The following is a 19,797-nucleotide window of genomic DNA, read 5'->3' as shown; positions in this document are numbered from 1 at the left end:
AAATATTATCTATATTTATATTGGGCTGCCCCACCCGTTGGCTGTCTTCACAGCCTTGGTTTACTAGGACCGCCACTCCTGGGTAGCAGTGGCGCCACTTCCATTTGGCATAGCTGTCTACACGGGACTTTCCCTTCTGTTGTCTTTCTTTGGCACAAACCAGCACATGAAGTCATGCAAAAATGTGGCTAGTCACTGGGGATGCCTGAGACTGTGATAACAGAGACGGTTGATCTGGCCCTGTGTTCTTTGGGTTTTGAATTATCTCCTCCCTATGCAGGTTTTTGGCTGGCCTGATAAACGTGTGTTAAACTTCATATACAGAGAAGCAGTGCCTATAAGAGCAGAGGACGTCAAGGTAGCTCACTGTAGGGCAGAGAAGTCACCCCATCTTCCAGTGGGTTGACGAAATCTCCTTGAGCTATCCAGACAGCCCTTCTGTTTGGCTTTTACGCAGACATCCTCTGCTGGAGTTAGAAACTACACTCTGAGGTTGTAGCGACACTCCTGTTAAGTTCCAGATACACCGCTGAACTCACTGCGTCAGAGCACACTTTCATAGAAGTCTACAGATTTGTGAAGTAGAAAAACTACAGATGTTACCAGAAGAGTTCCCAGTCAGCCATAAATACTTACTATAATAGCTTACTATGTCCCCAGAATCTTTTAAAGAAGGGGAGAGGGAGGACAGGGTGAGGAAGAAGAGAAGATTGTTTATACATCCAATTGGGGTAATAGGAAAAGAAGAAACTGGCTAAAAGTATGTAAGAACTTTCAGACAATGTAAAACGGACTTTGGCTTCAGAGTCGGGTTAGGTTTGGTGCAACGGGCAAATCGGTAGCCAGCACTGAAAATTGACCAGAGGGTCACAGTGATGAAGTTAAAGGATCAGTAACCCCATCAAGAAGGCTTCAGTGCGGGGCGCCTGGGTGGCTCAGTGTGTTAAAGCCTCTGCCTTTGGCTTGGGTCATGAGCCCAGTGTCCTGGGATCGAGCCCCGAATGAGGCTCTCTGCTCAGCAGGGAGCCTGCTTCCTCCTCTCTCTCTCTCTCTGCCTGCCACTTTGCCTACCTCTGATCTCTGTCTGTCAAATAAATAAATAAAATCTTAAAAAAAAGAAGGCTTCAGTGGGTGTCTGTACTATGGTAGTGCAATGCAATTGTAGGAGATGGGGGGAAACAAAGCGATACAAAACATCCTCTTTTCACAAAGGATTTTGCAATCTAATCAAAAACCCATATCAATAGAAAAACAAATAGTAATTCACCCCCAACAGATTGTAAAGCTAACTAAAAGATTTTGACATTAAGTACAATATAAAGTCAAAAGAGTCAAAAGAGTGGGATTAGGTGGCCTGGAAAGAATGCATGAGTGAGGTGGAATTTAAAAGGGTCTTTAATAGGCATTCCGTTCTTGGATATGTTGTAATTACTCCCCCCTCCACATTTTTTTTTTAATCTCCTAAAGTGCATATTGATTAAACAGATGCAAGGTTTTTGTCAGGAATAGTGGGAATAAGTGAGAACTAAAGACAAAAGTTATAAATTTTAGGGTCATAAATTTGGGGGGAAAAAACTAGATTTTCACTCAGCTCAAACATGGCAGTTGTTTTTCATAATCATGAAACCCCTACAAAACCACTTAATAGTGACAAGGGATGCACTATTAGGGAAATTACGCCTGGATTGTGTAGGACTGTTCATGCCAGGCTTAAAAATGTATGCATTATCCCCTAAGAGGCAAAGAATCACTGAAACAATTAAGGAGGCAAAATGTGTATTAAAATACATATTCAGGTGCTATGTATTAAAATCTCTCAAATCAATATACCAGTTTTCAGATCCAAATAGAAGACAGGAACAGGCAGATAAATTGAAAAAAACCATTGAATTTTTCGAAGAGTAATGTGCGTGCTTTAGCTAAAGTATGATGGCAGCAAAAACAGCAAAGTGATAGGTCCACTGTTAGAGCTAATAGATGCTGAAGAAAATTCTAGTTTAATGGGAAGAGACACATTGATTTCAGTTTTAGGCAAGTTTATTTTGAGTTAACAGTGGGGCAGGACAAATTTAGCGTAAAGGTAGGCAGGTAAGACCTATACATTCCAGGGTGCCTAGAGGTAGAGAGAGAGAGAATGGCATCTCCTGGGTGCCTTCTGTCGGAGGCAGGCCCCTGGCCAGGGCGGCCTCCGCCATTAAAAGATGGCGCCTGGTTAGTTGCCAGGTTAGGATTGCCTCCTGAGACTAAGCGGAACGCCCAAAGAGGAAGTAAACAGCATTGGTTGCTAGAGAAGTTGTTTGTTTAGGTGCACATCCTGATTCGCTCCCTCCTGTACCCTGCTCGCTGATTGGTCGTGTAAGCGTATATAAGTGTGTAGACTTGTGGAAATAAAGAGAGAGAAGATGCATCCGAACCAGGGTTCTTGTTGTCCTTGCGCGGCGAGGGCGATACCTTCAGCTTGGAGGCTGAGCATGGGGTGAAGTCTTCATCCTGTATCATAATGGAAGTTAAGACTGGGCTTATAAAAAGAAGTCATAGTTTTCACAAAATTGAAAAAATTCTAAATCCTTCTGTATTATGAAATGGACAAGTTGAGCTTTAAGTCCACTTTTCTTCCCACATACTCAAAAAAATTGGAGGTGTGTTTCAGGTCCATTGGCGTGACAAAATGCAACCCAGGATGGAGCTGTTGGTCTATGACACACTGGTAAATCTCCGACACTCAACAGCAGTGCTGCTGCTTTGTTAAATGGAGAGCAGCCGTAGAGACACTTCCATAGATATGTTTCTTCCTTGCAGAATGAAGCAGTTTTAAATTCTGTGCTCCCCTCTCTCCTTCCAGCCTTCTAAACACTAGGGGAAAAAAAAAAGAGAGAAGGAAGGAAAGAAGGAGAGGAAGAAAGAAAGAAAGAAACGGAAGAAGGGAAGGAGAAAGGGAGAGAGAAAGAGAGGTTGATTTCCTTCGATAGCTTATTTCTGCTTCCATATGAATACTAAACTTGATGGGATAGTAAGCTGAAGATGAACGTAAAGCCAATCAGTGGAGATATCAATAAACAATATGGTCAGATCCATTCCACACAACACTTTTATTACACCATATTGAATTAATACAAATGCCTTTGGTACAATAGCAAAATTATTTATGAAACAATAGAAAATCTGCTCTTAAGTAGAAAAAAAGTACTGCACATGATTTCAGTGAAAAAAAGAACCAGATGTTACACATACTTAAAAAAACTCCATCCCATATGCAGTTACCCATGAAATATTCAACGCATACATAAGTTTCGGGCTTACTGGCATGATTTCTTTCCTCCCTCTCACCTTCATGCTAATCTTCCACATGTCAGCATTTCTTTGAAATCAGGGTGTGTTACTGCAGTGGAATATAGAGAGCCAACTGAGGATTGATTCCAGTTGAAATGTTTGTAGAATGCCCAGGGATGTCCTCATCTCTGAAAGGAAGAGGGTGCAGCGACTACAAGTCAGGAATGCAGGCGTGAGCGCAGCACTGTGCGCCGCTTATCTACAGAACCAGAGACAGACGGGCTGCTGCAAGGAAAATGAATAAGCAAGCAACATGGTGCAAGGAAAGGGGGTTATTTACAGAGTCCAGATTCTTATACTAAAGATGAAGAAGTCGACAAGCGAGTACCAATTAAATTCCCGTCGCTGGGAGTGACCTATAATGTCTCAGCTACAAAATCAAACCCTTGACTTTAACTCTGGTATTCTAACTGAAATTGTGTTTATATATTAAAGTTTTGGGTTTTATTTTTTTTAAGACAACATTGAATCAAAAGCAGCCAACTACACCAACCATATGTTTACCCACTTGGTTTTTGTTTTGTTTTGTTTTTTCAACTGACACAGAAGCCCCAGGAATTTCCTACATCTAAGATTTTTGTTAGCTGTGCTTTCCTAATGTTCTTAGACTTTTTACATTTATTTTATTTTTTTTTTTTTTCCACACAGTTACATCTGGTGTATTCTGAAGCCCATAGCCGTTGTTAGGAAATATATGGATACTTATATCATCCATTCAAAAATGCAAACCTTTTATTTTTATATGCTAGTTTATTTCTTTATAAATTTAACAACATTAGGACTGCCTCATAGGCTCACACTGCTTCCAGATTTCTGTCTGAAAATAAGAGTCAGTTGCTCTTCAAAGAATCTTAGGATCCTTGATCTTAGGAGGTTTAAAGAGCACTGGAAGTGAACAGCAGTAGATTTTTCTTAGACTTGAAGCTAAGCCCCACTAGGCAAACTTGAATCTCTGGGCTAGGGGAGATGTTCTAAGCACAACTATTATTTCACTAAGGGTATAAATATATCATTCACAAACTTTTTTTTTTTTAATATTAGAATCCTGATAGACAAGCTTTTTCAAATATTTTATAAAACATACATTAACAACATTCCTTCATTCATTCAAATTAATTATAATTAACAAAGACAGAGAGACTCTTTGGCCTCCTCCACCCACAAAGCACTTCCATAAAGCATCAAAGATGATGTAAATTTAGAATTAGATATGAATATGGATATATAAGTATATAAGAATATGTTTCTAGAGAAATATGATTTATATGAGCATGTGTATATTTATATAGATCACATACACACATACACATATATGTATACATTAAAAAATCAAAGTATGCCTATTTACATATACACATAAATGGAGCTATCTTAACAGAGCATGTATGGTTTCTACATAGACTTTCTTAGAAGGCAAACAGAGACTTCAGGGTATTTTGTTTGAGAATGAGAGTTACAGGCTCGTCAATTTAATCTGCTTTCCACAGTAAGGAAAAAGCATGATATAGGCAGAGCAAATATGTTCATGATATGTGTGGAAGATTTTTCTAAAATTCTCCCATAACCCTTATAATACATTTCAATACAAAAAATAATTTGACCTAAAGCACAGGAATAGATCCCTCACAAAATAATGAAAAAAAAAGTAGTTGGGGAGGGGTACAAAAAATGTAAATCAGTTCGTCATCAGATACCATGAGTGGGGATAATGTACAAAGTGTTCCTATCTTCAGGACTGAGTCCCTGTGGATTATACCATAGCTGGTGATGTGCCATTTCATTATCCCATATTCATCCCTGGACACACTCTATATTTGCTTTCCCCGATCAATAGGAAGAGATCACCTATTTGGAATTAACTAAGGTAAGCAGAGACTTTTTTTTTTTTTCAGTGTGGTCTTCCCTCCAGAAAAACTGCAAGATGAGCATAGATGAAAGAAATAAATAATAACTGTCTTGACAAATGAACGTAGGGGGAAAAAAAGACAGAAACCGGGGGACACCTGCGTGGCTCAGTTGGTTGAGCTGCTGCCTTCGGCTCAAGTCTTGATCCCAGTGTCCTGGAATCAAGTCCCACATCAAGCTCCTTGCTCAGCAGGGAGCCTGCTTCTCCCTCTGCCTCTGCCTGCCACTCTGTCTGCCTGTGTTCACTCTCGCGCATGCGCTCCCTCTGACAAATAAATAAATAAAATCTTAAAAAAAAAAAAAAAAAAACCAGACAGAAACTGAGAGACAGACTCGTAACTACAGAGAACAAACTGATAGTTACCAGATTGGAGGTGATGGGGGGATGGGTTCAATAGATGATGGAAATTAAGTGCTCTGGGGGTTGTGTGGAAGTGTGGAATCACTGTGTTGTATATCTGAAACTAATACTACACAGTATGTTAACTCAGAGGAATTTAAATAAAAACCTGAAAAAATAAAAAATTAAAACTGTTTTGAGTCAGAAATTAGCTATCGGGATTGTTGATATTAAAAACTACAAGTTAATAAGGTTTCTTTGCTTTTCCTCCTTCCCTCTCCTCCGTATATCACTTCCAATATATCTTTCTTCCATGCTTAGTCTTATATTTTCTCTTAAAATAAGCAATGAGAAAGAGTTTTTTAACTCTTTAAATCTATGCACATTTGAAAAGACAGTGGGTCAAGTGTAAAATTGAAAAGAAGACATGGCTGTGAACATCTGAACAACACTCTAAGGGGAAACAGAGCCAAAGATTGGCATTAAAAATATCCCAGAAGGCAGAATGGTCACTATTAAGGGTTTGGCTGTTATTAACCGTTCTGTGGGGTACATAAGCCATACAAAGTATGATAGGTTTTAATAATTACCTAGGCTTGAGGTTTGAAGCTTTACAAATGAGTTGTACCAGTAAGACAGACAAATATATGGAATGGCAATGTAGTTAGATGACACTTGGATGTCCAATTTAGCAGGAAGATACTGGTCTTGAGGAAGTCAGTCTTTGGATATGGGAATCCAAGTTACCCACTGCATTCTGAAGTGGTTCCAGGTCCCATATAAGGGAGTAACTCAGAGGAAAGCAAGGCTCACTCATCCCAGGGGCTACTAGGGAATTAGGCAATGAGAAGATAAATTAAAATGACTGTGGACTCTGAGAAACAAACTGAGGGTTTTAGAGGGAAGGGGGTGGGGGGATGGTAAAACCTGGTGGTGGGTATTAAGAAGGGCACATATTGCATGGAGAGCTGGGTGTTATACATAAACAGTGAATCTTGGTGTTCCACTAAGTTCCACACTACATCAAAAACTAATGATGTACCCTATGGTGACTAACATAACACAATAGAAAGAAAGAAAGAGAGGGAGGGAGGGAGGAGAAAGAAAGAAAGAAAGGAAGAAAGAAAGGAATAAAGAAAGAAAGAAGATCTATATCTATAACTATATCTGTATATATATACCAAATCAGAAGCTAAGGCCAGTCAGTGACAAGTACAGTTGGACTTTGCGTATAGACGCTCTAGTGCCAAAAACATTTTCAGAGTGAAGACACCAGAAAGGGTTCAAAACTATGTGAGGCCCAAGTGTCAACCACCTGTGACCCAAGGTCTCAGGTCAGATTTGTGATAAATATGACCATTGACACAGTATAGGGCCTGGGGGATATTGTGATCTTGATTAGTTTGGTACTAATCAAGAATCTAGAAAAAGATACTACCATTCATCAGATCCCTTCTCTATGTCTGGCATGGTGTTAGATGCTTTGCATACCACTCTTTAAGGTAGGCATTATTATTCTATTAAGCTGACGGAGGAATCAAAGACAAAGAAAGGACTGGCTTAAACTCTTAAATCCAGATTGTTCTAGGAATTAAGGGGGGTTAATTGCATGGATAGGGATCTCAAAGAGCCAAGGAAATCACAGTGAGATAACGAACAGCTGATCATTGAGCTGATTTCCTGAGAGCATTCTCATCTATGTCTTAGAGTTACCTAACAAATGTTGTAGTCATGGAGGTTTGAGTATCTACTCAAGATTGTAAGGTGAAATCCTATTATACGCCAGAAAACATCTAAGCCTTGGGAATAGTCATGAACTTGTTAGATAGTGTCTATTCTCACAGAGTCCATATACTAGTAGTTGATGCCCAAATAGGTTTTCTAAACCATGTATGAAAATTCTATATCCAATATTCTATCTAGACTTGTGAGATATGAGAAGTCAGCTGAGGACATTTGAGAAAGCTCTTCTTCCTCCCAAATTTACATTCCTTCCTTCTATAACACAAGCATAAAGGAAAGTAGCTCAGAGTGAGGTCGACATGGAGGATGATCTTGGTGGGGGAAACACAGGTACCTGATGACATCATTGAGCATCTGATTATACCATTCTATAGGCTGCTCTCCAAATGGACTTCAATTTTGTGAAATCATTTCTTGACTCCTTAATGTGTAAGCCACTATAAATTTGGTGTACAAATCTGGTAATTTGTAGCTGAAAGTTGCCAACCTGTTACATGGACCAAGAACTAAAAGTATCTGTCCTACAGGCTAATTTCAATAAATAAAAGGCCTCTGAAGAGAGGGAGTCAAAGCATATGGTTTGAGTTGAGGTAGGGCAAGTCAACAGACCAAATCCAAACTGTAGCAGATAGAAGAGTAACCTTGGAGGATGGAAAGAAAATGGCCAATAAAAAGCAGAGCATGAATGTGAAAGTTCTCCTCTAAAAACAAAACAAAAATCTAAGGAAACAAACGAGAATCAAGTGCTGAAAAGACAAATCAGCAAGCTTTCTTCCCAAAAGATTTTCTGGAGTAAAATTTACTTTTTCTAGAACTCCAGGAGCAGCTTTAGTGTCGACCATTTCAATTTGTCTTAATTGGCTTCAAAGATAGAGGTTGCAGAGTATCCAGCCAGAGTCAAATAATATTGATCTTGATAATTTTTATTACAATGAACTCATTATCTCCCGTGAACCATCCTTGCAACAGCTCTTCTATCTCTATGCTGGTTCCAGCATACTCTGGGAGATGTTAATACAAAGGTAGATTCAGTGTAGGGCAGGAGAAAAGGAATTTGGTGTAGAAAAGTCTTAGATTTAAATCTCAGTTTTTAAAATGAGCATTTTAGGATGACCAGCTATTATTATCATTATTGCTTATGCCTACCAATTGGCAATTTTTTAAAGCATTTAACTGAATTCTCAAACTTAAGGACAATTGGATTTTTAAAAAAATAATAAAAAGAAATCTACTAGTATTATAAGGAATATCTGCATTTATAATTTCAAAATATCCTTTTAAAAAGATGGAACTTGAAAAAAGAGACCTCAAGAATGTTGGTAAACACAAGCATCAACTATGGTTGCCATTAAGTATTTCTTATATTTTGAAAACTTTAAATACCATTATTTTAGGAAGAGCACAGTTCTATACAGAAGTAATATGAAATTAAAACAATAGCTCATTGTTACAGTTCCATGCTAAGGATACCAGACATAATTGAGTTACATTAACTCACAAGAAATAGGACCCAGTGGTCACATCCTGATTACCATTCTCAATTAACACTGCTACATTTTTTAATGCCTATGTTTAATGTCAAAGCATTAAGAGGCTTCCAGGATAAGAAATCTATTAGTGTTTCAAAAATATGTTCCAAACCAGAGAGACTAGAAACAGAATGAAACCATATGTCATTTGCACTAAAGTGATAATTTCAGCAATATGAATTAATCAAGTTTCTCAAGGGAAGGCTATAATTTAAAAAGTAGTAAAGAAATTCAGTGTTAAACACGAGGCTGAATCAGCTTGTTTAAGACACAAAACAACAGATCTGAAATAATTTGAGAAGTATTACACATGAGGGAGAGAACATTTCCATATCCCTGTCTGCGGAGTGTATGCCTTCAAATCAAACGACCTTTCCATTTGTTCTTGAGGATTGATGATGACCCTCACAGGGCCTGGAAAAAGTGAGACTTCAATATGAGGTTTTTGAATGAATGAACAGATAAAAGAAAAAAAATCCAGAAGAAAATAAAACTCAGAATGTAGGATTATAGTTGAAAGAAGCCTGGGGCAATGCAGTCTAGGTCTGAGTTCTAGCTGATTTCGCTGTTGGTTGTTCTCATAATAGTGAGCAAATCATTTGACACCCGGTTATTACATCTCTAAATTTGGATTACTAGGTCTCTAAAATCCCTCCCAATTCTTCATTCTGCCACAAAACTATGACTGAGCTTTAAAAAATTAGGCCATAAAATATCCCAGAAGTTGAGACAAAGAAAAGGAAATATGGAAAGTGGCCAAAAATTAGTAACGGTAGATGATTTGAAAGATTGTGTTTGTTTTTAAGATTGGAACCATCTGAATAAAATTATATGGAAACAATCCCTTAGGGTCTGAATATATTTGAATAGAAACAACCCATCTAAAATACAAAGAACATATCCTTAAAGAAAATAGAAAACAAAACTTCCAAAAAGAAGAGATTAATATTAAGTTGTTCGTTCATACGTTCAGTCAACAAGCATGCATCAAATGTGTTCTCTGTGACAGCTCCCATGCTAGGCACAGAGGGTTTAAGACTAAATGGAGAGCCCCTGTCCTCTAGGAAGTACAGCTAGCAATGAGTTCACAATCTAGTCTAGAAATGCAATTCTGAAGATTAAAGAAAAAAATGCCACAAAAAAGAGATTCATCTAATAATAGTGTAGTCCTGACATTGAAATGTATTTTAAAAACATAAAAAATTCTAATATAATTATCATTTTCATCTTGGACTTTTTGAGAAAGCCAAATGAATTCACTTGAATATTAATTTGAAATAGTGACAAGTTATGTGAGTAAAATAAGCTGAAACAGGATGGTCTCTTGCTGTTTGACCTAGGCAAAATTAATAATTGCTCTAAACATCTTTAATTAGGGTGCTTAATAAATGCATATTGACTCTTATTTTTTGTCCATCTCAAGAAAGAAATTTATGAAGACTGGGATTATTGAATAAAAAGAATAAACTTTCTTTAAAAATTTAAACACAAAACTAAATTGCTTTGCCAAAACTTTTTATTAATTTCAAATGTTTTAGTTAAAAGTCCAAACCATTCTCACAAACAAAGGGCATTTTAAGTACTTTATATTTTTGTTGTATTACCAAAAAATGTATTCTTTTTTAAATTCTGTGTTTCTTTTATTACTAGTGAGGGTCCACATATTTCCATATGGTTAGTAATTCATTTCTGTTATGCAAATTGTTTGTCATGGCATTTTACCACTTATTAGGATCTTGTTGTTTTATATTCTTCTATTAAAATGCCTTTAAGGGGTGCCTGGGTGGCTCAGTCAGTAAAGCATCTGCCTTTGTCTCAGGTCATGATCCCAGCATTCTGGGATCAAGCTCCACATCGGACTCCCTGCTCAGCGGAGAGTCTGCTTTCCTTCTTCCTCTGCCTCCCCAACCCTGTGTTCTCTCTCTCTCTCAAATAAATAAATAAATCTTAAAATATATATATATATAATAAAATGTTTTTAAAACCAAATATATTTAATCTTCATCTTATTTCCTGTAAATATTATTCCCCTGTTTAGAAGTTGCTTCTTTATCGCAGGCTTCTCTTAGAATTTGGTTGTTACATATTTAAAGTTTAATTTATAAGAAACAGTTTTAAAACCATATAACATACTTTACTTAATGCCATTTATAAAATATAGCACTTTATAAAGCCCATGATTTTTAAAAAGAATAGAGTTCAATGATAAAATGTCAAGTTTGGGCATTATAATATAAGCAACACATAAATCATTTATACATAAAATATGTAGTTCAAATGTTATAGTAAAAAAATTTGGAGAGCAAAAATGGGATTTATGAACAGAATTTACAGTAAGATAGAATAGTAACACAAGTAATAATAACAACTAAGACCTATTGAGTCCTTTCTGTGTGCAAGGCATGTGTTAAGTATTTTATAAAAATGTAATCCTATTTAATCCTTACAACTCTTTGAAAAGGAGAGTTTGACCTTTCTCTACAATAAAGTCTATTATTTGAAGGATGAGCTCTTTTCAAAATGTCCTGGAAAACTTTGGAAATCTGTAAGGCATTGCCAATTTGGAGCCTAAAGGAAACTTTATTTCTCGATAGTTCCTGAAATGTACTATTTTTACTCTTATACTTATTTTATTTTATTACTTCTGACTTAATTAGGGAAATCCATGGTAAATGATTTTGGGAAATCCTGAGTTAAAACTAAATGTTTCTTTCCTGCAGGATTTCTTTACACTTACGTGAGTTGTCATTCTCCAAGACAACAGGATATTTAGTATTGCCTATGCACATCGACCACAGAAGGTCCTTCCATGAGCCTACTCATGGACTATTTTATTTTTTTATTTTTATTTTACTTTATTTTAAGATTTTATTTATTTATTTGACAGAGATCACAAGTAGTCAGAGGTAGAGAGAGAGGAGGAAGCAGGCTCCCTGACAAGCAGAGAGCCCAGTGTGCTCCATCCCAGGATCCTGGGATCATGACCTGAGCGGAAGGCAGAGGCTTTACCCCACTGAGCCACCCAGGCGCCCTCATGGACTATTTTAAATAATACTTGATTAATGATTTGTTTAACAGTCCTATATGAAAAGGACAATCAGGAGAGTAGGTTACTAAGGCCCCTCCCAAGCAGTACTGATATTTAAAGGAGGATCCCCTGTTTAACTGTGAACCCCTACACGTGTTTAACTGTGCACCCCCACTCTTGGTGTATTCTGAAAGCAGTACCTGTGCAGAGGGAGTAACTCAGAAGAGAAATTAAGCTGAAGAAGGGATATATTTATGAAGGCAATATACTTTATGAGAACCATCAAAGCACGAGAAACTTTTCCAAGTTCTGGGGAAGAAGTTTAAATGTGCCATAAGGGAGATTGCTAAGTAAATGGTCACAATACCACAGGGAAAAAGTGAGGTGCTTTCTGGGAGCAGAGAAAAAGAATGCCCAAAATATTTGTAGGAGGTGTCAGAGAAGGATTAATGGAAAAGACAGATTTTACCTGAATATTGGAAATTGAATTGTCCAATATTTGAGTTGGGCAGTGATGCCCATTCCACGCAGGGTAATAAGTCTTACGAAGGCAAGGAAGTGTGAAGGAATGCAGAGGTGGTTTGGGAAAACCAGTGATTTAGCAGGGCTGCAGAATTGGTAAACCATGAAGCTGAAAAACTGGTCAAGGATCAGATTATGAGAACTTTGTTTGTCATATGAACAACATAATATTTGAAGATTTCCAGCAGGGAAGTGATCCGACTGGATAGTTAGTTGTTTTAGAAAGGTCACCTGGGGGTTGCCTGGGTGGTTCAGTCATTAAGCATCTGTCGTGGGCTCAGGTCATTATCCTGGGGTCCTAGGATCTAGCCCCACACCAGGCTCCCTACTCAGTAGGGAGCCTGCTTCCCCTCTCTCTCTCTCCCCCTGCTTGTTCTCTCTCAATCTCTCTCTCTGTCAAATAAATAAATAAATAAATAAATAAATAAATAAATCTTTAAAAAAAAAAGGAAAGAAAGGTCACTTGGGGACTCTGGAGGATGAGAATGGGAGAGGGGGAGCGTGTGGCAAGGTGAACGGTCAGAGGCAATACAGCAGGTAAGGAAGGCTGAGGAATAGATTTATAATGTGATAGGGTAGGGAAAGGACAAAGTTGGGAGCTATTTAAAGATATTTGGAAGTTAAGACAGGACTTGGTGACATGTTGGCTGTGGATGCCTAGGATCAAAGAGAGACTGAAGACAGCAACTTTGTCATGGCAACTGGGACCCCAGTACAATGCTTTTCTTTCAAAACGATCTGAGGTCATTGAACAGTATCAATTTAAAAATTAGAAAACTGGGGCGCCTGGGTGGCTCAGTGGATTAAAGCCTCTGCTTTCAGCTCAGGTCATGATCTTAGGGTCCAGGGATCGAGTCCCGCATCGGGCTCTCTGCTCAGCGGGGAGCCTGCTTCCCTTCCTCTCTCTCCCTGCCTGCCTCTCTGCCTACTTGTCATCTCTGTCAAATAAATAAAATATTAAAAAAAAAAATTAGAAAACTGCACAGTCTTCAATTCTTATGCCTATTTGTTCAGGTGATAAAAATAAAAATATATGCTTACATTAAAATATCTGAAAATATAATTGCTGTGATATTTGAGAGTGTTTCCTTTCAGGCTCTTTTTCTAAGCATATGGGGAGGAGCAGTGAGTGAGTGTGCATGTTTATGGCTGTGTATGGTGAAGATCCAACTTTTATACCACACTGCAGCCTGAGTTTCTATTTAATATTATATCATGAACATTTTCCCATCTGTCTTCATTTCTTGGGACTACTATAATAAAAATATCATAGACTACGTAGCTTAAACAGCAAACACTTATTATTCACAGTTCTGCAGGCTATGAAGTCCAAAGTCAGCCAGCAGATTTAGCGTTTGGTGAGAGTTCACTTCTTGGTTCATAGATAGCCATCTTCTTCTGTCCTCACATGGTGACTAGGGTAAGGGAACTCTCTGGAGTCTTCCAGAGAGTTGGAAGGATTCTGATCCCATTCATCGAGGGCTCTACCCTCATGACCCAATTATTTCCTAAACTCCCTACTTCCTAACACCATTATATGGCTGGGGGGTGAGAAGGGGTTAGGATCTCCACATATGAATTTGGGGGGGACACAGTATTCAGTCCAGGACACCATTATTAGAAATTATTCCTCAGAATCCTTGAAGTTTATTTTTAATGGCTGTATTAGATTCTATTTCCTAACTGTCTGACAATTAATTTAACTTTTCCCTCTCATTTAATATTGAAGTTGTTTCTTTACCTTGTCTCTCTCTCTCTCTTTTTATTTTTTCCATTTAGAAGTCGGTGCCTTGACAGATATCATTTCATCTAAGTGTTTTCACATTTTTATGGTAATTTACTTGTCATAGATTCCCAGAAGTGGGATTACTTTATCAGAGGGTATAAACATTTCCAATATTTTATGAGTATTAAAAATTGTGTTTCAGGCAATTCACAGACCTGTACCCCTGGGGCTAATAATACATTATATGTTAATAAAAAAAATTGTGTTTCAGAAAGCTTGAAACATCGTTACTTATTTAATTGACCATTAGCCATTTGATCTTTATTTAATACATTTAACCTATCCTAAATTCTATTTGCCAGATATCATACAGTTTATTTTCATTCCATTGGTTTAATACTTGACAAAATTAGCTAGAGATTGGATTATTGCTAATTGTATCTCCTCAGAAAATGTGTTTTCTTTTTTCTAAAATAAACCACATAATTTCCTCACAAATTTTGATTTTCCTAAATTTAAAAAAATGGAAAAATTGATCAAGAATGGAAATTGTTTAACTTTTCTAAGTTTAATAGATGTTTCTAATTTCTGCTAAAATTAATGTGCTCCTAACAGAAAATTTGGAAAACTATGTTAGCATCTACAGGAAAAAATTACTTACAAACCTACCATCCAAAGAGAAGCATCTCTTATGTGTGTTCCTCAGTGGTGTTTTGGGTTGTTTTGTTTCTTTGGTGACCAATCTGACCCAAGTACCTAGAACAGTGTGTGGCATATTGCTGGTTTTTAGCAAGCATTTGTTAAATAGATAAATATTTTTAGTTTAATTTCCAATATTTTACATAGATATTTACATTAGTTAACGTGTATTGATCAATACGCCAAGCTTCATACCAATGCCATATGCAACATCTCTGTAATACAACACTCTTTATAAGAACCACTACAATGCTCAGTTGGCAGATCTAGTCTGAGCTTTAAAAAGATTATGCAGCCTGTAAAATATCACATAAAAGCCAACAACTTCTGCTGCGGCAGGCTCCCAGGCACCTTGCCTACGGAGGGTATACTAGTCATATGAATGTCCACCACACAATTCTGCCCCTAGATAGGGAGATAAACAATCACTCTATTAAGGTTTATTACTCTAAAGCCACTATCGTCTGTAAACTATTTCCTAAATCTCTAAATGTTTGATTTCCTGGATTTCATAGCACTTATTAAAACATTTTCATTTTGGGGATAATTCTAGTATTTTATTAAATTCATACTGTGATATTCATCATTAAAAGTAATATTTAGTCTGCTTTCTGATGGTTACTTGAGATTTGATTTCTATCAGTTGAAATACTAGATCAAAGAAATGATTGTTTTTGGGCGCCTGGGTGGCTCAGTGGGTTAAGCCACTGCCTTCGGCTCAGGTCATGATCTCAGGGTCCTGGGATCGAGTCCCGCATCGGGCTCTCTGCTCAGCAGGGAGCCTGCTTCCTCCTCTCTCTCTCTGCCTGCCTCTCTTCCTACCTGTGATCTCTCTCTGTCAAATAAATAAATAAAATCTTTAAAAAAAAAAAAAAAGAAATGATTGTTTTTAAGGTTCCTGACTCAAAATGGTTTCTCCCCTTTGAAAGATTGTTAATATACTCATTACAGCTGTATAAGCAGCCCATAATCTTTTTGGTCTCAGGACTCGTCTCAATTATTAAAACTTAACTGAGCCCCCAGAGCACTTTTGTTTATGTGATTGTTATTTATATTTACCCTATTAGACATTAAAACTAGAAAAAAACTTAAAACACATAAGCACACATTCCATTAGCAATCAGAGTTATGACTCATCACATATTAAATAAGTTCTAGAAAACTCTACAGTACACTTGTGAGAGAAAGAGAGTGAAAGGGCAAATGATGTCATGGTGTTATTATGGAAATACTTGGGAGTATGTGCTTTCTGTGAAAAGTCCGGGGCGATTTCCAGGGGTCCCTGAATAACTTTGAGAATAATTGCACTACACTGTACTTAGTATTTTAATTACCATTTAAACATTTTTTCATTCGGGACAGCTGGGTAACTCAATTGGTTAAGTGTCTACCTTTGCTCAGGTCATGATCCCCAGGTCCTGGAATCCAGCCCAGCCCTAGGAGCCTGCTTCTCCCTCTGCCTCTGCCTGCCGCTCCCCTTGCTTGTGCTCTCAATCTGGCAAATAAATAAGCAAAATTTTAAAAAATAAAAAAATAAAAATCTTTTCATTTTGATGGACAAAGAACAATACATCATCCTTATTTTAACATGCATTTATTTGGGTCATTATTTTGTGTTTATTTTATGATCTTCCTTCCTCATTTTGATTTTTTTTTTTTTTTTGGTCTCTCACTTTTCCTAATTGTTCCATTCAAAATCTCTTCACATTTTCACTTGAAATGTGGACAATAGCACAACTTTGCTTTTCATTTTCTTTCTAGCATGCTAAAGCAAGTTCATGTTACTCGCTATCGACTGTTCTGGCAGACTTGACGTTCACAAGCCCTCAGCATAAGTCTATCCGACTTCATATATGCAACAGCTTATCCATAAGTGCCCTACAGATAATTCCAGAAAAAAAGGATCTATGCCTTGAAATACTAATGATCTGTTTAATATCTCTCTGTTTGTAATACATGAGCTCCCTAACATTTACCTAAAGGTAAACTTCTTTTCACTTTTTCTTCCTCAATCTGTTCTCAAAGGTAAAAGTCAAAAGAAAAGACACAGGATAGACATGCATGACTTCACCCACTGCTACCATGCCATGCAAATTTACTTCTTTGTAATTTTTTTTTTTTTTGCCCATGTGGGTCTTCAAACACTTGTCAGAATACTGATATTTTATAACATTCTTTTTGCTATTTAATTTCATTCCCTTAACTTTAGGAATAGTTTCTAAGTGACTCCTACACTTACATTTCCAGTCATTATCTAGCTACATTTTTCACTTTGACATACAAAATTTAAATGTATTCTTAATAGAATATTGCAGGAGTTGTATTGTTTCAGCCGACATTGTATTGTCTTGTCTATATTTTGGTCATATTTCCTTCTACAGAACATAACCTCCCATGTTTAAAAAAGTTCATTTGATTTTTTCCGCAATAAGGTTGAGTTTATCTAAAAAAAAAAAAAATCCCTTGCAGCATTTAGGTTTACAGAAATTATGTTCTGTCAAAATATTTTATAATGGCAGCATTAAATATTGCCTGAAGGAATAATATAGCTAAAAGTTGACTGAGAAATAATATCTTGGTGTTATGCCACATTAGAATAATTTTTTATTTCCTGGAGATAATATTTTATGGCCATACTGTTGAAAGAGAATCTATATTTGCCCACAAAGTAGAATATTTAAATGGGAAAGTTAAGGATTCATGATGCATTACTAAATTATGAATTCAACTGCCTCCCCCATACATTCCTACTCATAAAATCCCCCTTTCCACTTTGGACTAAATGAAGTGGTTAATAGTTTGGGCAGAGTACTTAGCTTCTGAAAATAGCCTGCAGATAAAGGATGACATTGGTGATAAATATAATATACAACTGACAATTTACATACAGTTCTGGTGCCTACAGTAGGACACGATAATTAGCAAACACCCCTGGCAACTCTCCATATCCTCCCCTCCATCTGTTGCTTCACTTTGGGTTGTAGGCAACTAAAATATGGAATATTCAGAATGTTTTTCAGCATTATGAATTTTAGTTGTAAGTATATACATACAGATAGGCGTATATATCATGTAATAGAGTAAATAAATAATATTATTCATCCAAGTACTCAAGAACTTTTCTATGTCTAGCATTGGTTATGCTACATATCAGATATTTGAAAAACATCTTTAGCCTTCATCTAGATATGTAGCGTCCCTTTAGATCTTAAAAATGGCAAAATCAACTCTGAGCATTGTGAGTATAATATCATGTGAAAGTTTACATAGAATAGCTGAAGATAGCCTATACTAGGGAAATTATCTCGTAGTTTTAGGAAAAGAAATATTGTCTATTTTCTGGACTACAATACCAAATGTTTAATGTTATCAATGTGATGAACTCACGAAACAAACTAACTTTATAGAACAGTCATTAAAACATGGATGAAAAGAATCAGACTTCCTGAGAATATAAATATATATATATATATATTACTATAAATATATATAAATAAATATAAATAAATTTATATTCTTCTATTTATTAGCTACATAACCTTGATCAAGTTTCTTTACCTTTCTTTGTCTCAATTTTTCTCTTTGTCCCAATTTTCACATTAATAAAATGAGCATAATAAGAGTATCTCTAGGGTTTTCATGAGGATTAAAGGAGCTGATATTCATAAACTCTTACAACGTCTGCCACAGAGTAAATTACATGTGGTTGTTAAATGAATAAGGAAAAAGGCGGCACACTATGTTTATCTTTTTTTTTTACACTATGCTTATCTTTGCTCATTTTACCTGCAAACTGTGAAAGATGCTCAAAAGTGTGCTTGTGCTAATTATAAAATTCTTATTGTTCTCATGCTGTTCTTTTAATAATTTTATTAAATGTTAGTAATATCATGGTAAAACAAATTCATTTGAGCTTTATCCATATTTTATTATGAATAAAACATAAGGTTTCCTTTTGAAAGATACTTACTTTCATACTGACCATTGCTTGTTAGAAATGTTCCAAATAAGACTAATGTCAATTAGTATAATAGCTAATTGTGTTTATTGGTCATGGTACCAAAAATTATTTTTAAAAGCTACAGAAAATCTTGTACTGCATGTGAATATTTTTTAACTGAACAAGAGACCATAACTAAAACCCTGAAGGTATAGATTAGATAATTAGTCACAGTGTGTTCTTTGCTGATCCCAATAGAAATTAGCTAAATCTAAAGCACTAATGATGGACAATATGACATGAGAATAAAGAGTGGCCCTATTATTCTCTATTTGCTGACATCTTCCTTTTTAAAATGTGTTTTTTAAATATATCTATATTTTCCTATGCCTTGCTCAATTTATCTTGAATTTTAGGATGGAAGATTTTATCATAAAGCTGTAATTATCCCTGTAATAGCGAGGGCACATGGACAGAAAAAACTTAACTCTCTTTCATTTTTGATATAAATTCCAAATATAGGGCAAACAATGAAGGAAACAAACTTATGTTTCCTGTTTTAAAAGTATTAATGCCACTAATATTCCTTAATATTTGAATAATCCAAAATTTAAAGGTTAGAAAATAATACTTCATCAGTCTATGTTATATTTACATAATTTATCATAAATATAAATGAAACACAAATGAAAAGCATAGTTATGACCCAAATCTGGATTTTTGTTTACGTGATAACTGGCACTTTGTACCTATTTTGATCACTGGCTTATATGGCTGCATTAAATCCCTGAAGTCAGACTTTAGTAAGTATCTCAGAAAGTAGAAGACTTGAGCAAATTAGGCTTGCCAATAATTTATTAAAAGTAGCTTCTCTGTCAGTTAGCTTTTGCAAATAACCCCAACATTTAGAGGCTTAAAACAACCATGATTTGTCACTGTTGATGACTCTGTGAGTAGGCTGGGTGGTTCTGTTGATCTGGGTCAGACCCGGTTGCTCTCAGCTGGGTTCATCTTTATATTTGAGCTCAGCCAGTG

General features: G+C 36.3%; 1 long non-coding RNA gene across 1 annotated transcript; it reads right to left on the bottom strand.

The window, feature by feature from the left end:
• Positions 1 to 2,033: 2,033 nt before the first annotated feature.
• LOC116567170 lies at positions 2,034 to 3,477 on the bottom strand. Its single transcript, XR_004276141.1, has 3 exons — positions 3,328 to 3,477; positions 2,452 to 2,853; positions 2,034 to 2,152 (listed from the first exon to the last, which is right to left on the bottom strand). It is a non-coding gene; the product is annotated as an uncharacterized LOC116567170 (long non-coding RNA).
• Positions 3,478 to 19,797: the final 16,320 nt, after the last annotated feature.

Source organism: Mustela erminea, chromosome 1, assembly GCF_009829155.1.
Source record: "Mustela erminea isolate mMusErm1 chromosome 1, mMusErm1.Pri, whole genome shotgun sequence".
Classification (NCBI taxonomy): domain Eukaryota; kingdom Metazoa; phylum Chordata; class Mammalia; order Carnivora; family Mustelidae; genus Mustela; species Mustela erminea.
This window is presented reverse-complemented; position numbering and strand designations above follow the sequence as displayed.